The sequence below is a fragment of the Eriocheir sinensis genome, unplaced genomic scaffold (assembly GCF_024679095.1).
Source record: "Eriocheir sinensis breed Jianghai 21 unplaced genomic scaffold, ASM2467909v1 Scaffold1025, whole genome shotgun sequence".
Taxonomy (NCBI): domain Eukaryota; kingdom Metazoa; phylum Arthropoda; class Malacostraca; order Decapoda; family Varunidae; genus Eriocheir; species Eriocheir sinensis.
In genome coordinates, this window is record NW_026110325.1 from 72,896 (window position 1) to 74,180 (window position 1,285).

At 51.0% G+C, this 1,285-nt stretch overlaps 1 long non-coding RNA gene across 1 annotated transcript in view; it reads left to right on the top strand.

Moving 5' to 3' along the window:
- Window positions 1–1,282, top strand: part of LOC126988969 (uncharacterized) — a 15,153-nt gene extending 13,871 nt beyond the window's left edge. The window contains exon 2 of the long non-coding RNA XR_007742696.1: window positions 480–1,282. This is a non-coding gene — a long non-coding RNA (uncharacterized LOC126988969). The remainder of the gene's footprint in view (window positions 1–479) is intronic.
- The last annotated feature ends 3 nt before the right edge of the window (window positions 1,283–1,285 follow it).

Genomic DNA, 1,285 nt, shown 5'->3' on the forward strand with positions numbered 1-1,285 from the left:
CGCTCCACCAACTAAGAACGGCCATGCACCACCACCCACCGAATCGAGAAAGAGCTCTCAATCTGTCAATCCTTCCGGTGTCTGGGCCTGGTGAGGTTCCCCGTGTTGAGTCAAATTAAGCAGCTGGCTCCACTCCTGGTGGTGCCCTTCCGTCAATTCCTTTAAGTTTCAGCTTTGCAACCATACTTCCCCGGAACCCAAAGACTTTGGTTTCCCGGAAGCTGCCCGCCGGGTCATGGGAATAACGCCGGCGGATCGCTGGTCAGCATCGTTTATGGTTAGAACTAGGGCGGTATCTGATCGCCTTCGAACCTCTAACTTTCGTTCTTGATTAATGAAAACATCCTTGGCAAATGCTTTCGCAGTAGTTCGTCTTGCGACGGTCCAAGAATTTCACCTCTAGCGTCGCAATACGAATGCACCCGCCTGTTCCTATTAGTCATTACCTCGGGTTCAGAAACTGACAAAATAGAACCGAGGTCCTATTCCATTATTCCATGCATAGGCATTCAGGCCGTAAGTGTAGCCTGCTTTGAGCACTCTAATTTTTTCAAAGTAAACTCTGCCGGCCACGCGGGACACTCGATGAAGAGCACCCCGTGCGAGCCAGCGGGCTGTTGTGGCTGTTCGGAGCGTGACAGTATGCACCGGGCGGTGAACCGTCAGTCCAGAACTGAAATCCAACTACGAGCTTTTTAACCGCAACAACTTTAATATACGCTATTTGAGCTGGAATTACCGCGGCTGCTGGCACCAGACTTGCCCTCCAATAGATCCTCGTTAAAGGATTTAAAGTGTACTCATTCCGATTGCGAGGCCTCGGATGAGTCTCGCATCGTTATTTTTCGTCACTACCTCCCCGTGCCGGGAGTGGGTAATTTGCGTGCCTGCTGCCTTCCTTAGATGTGGTAGCCGTTTCTCAGGCTCCCTCTCCGGAATCGAACCCTGATTCCCCGTTACCCGTTATAGCCATTGTAGGCGCATAACCTACAATCGAAAGCTGATAAGGCAGACACTTGAAAGAGGCGGCGCCGGTGCGGAGACCGTGCGCTCAGCGACAAGTTATTCAGATTCAACACGGTGGGGTGACGGACCGAGGCCCGACCGGTTTTGAACTAATAAAAGCGCTCTTCCCTTGCGGTCAGAGACGTGGTGCATGTATTAGCTCTAGAATTACCACAGTTATCCAAGTAAGTGTGGGTACAGATCCAATGAATCATAGCTGATTTAATGAGCCATTCGCGGTTTCGCCTTAAATCGGCTTGTACTTAGACATGCATGGCTT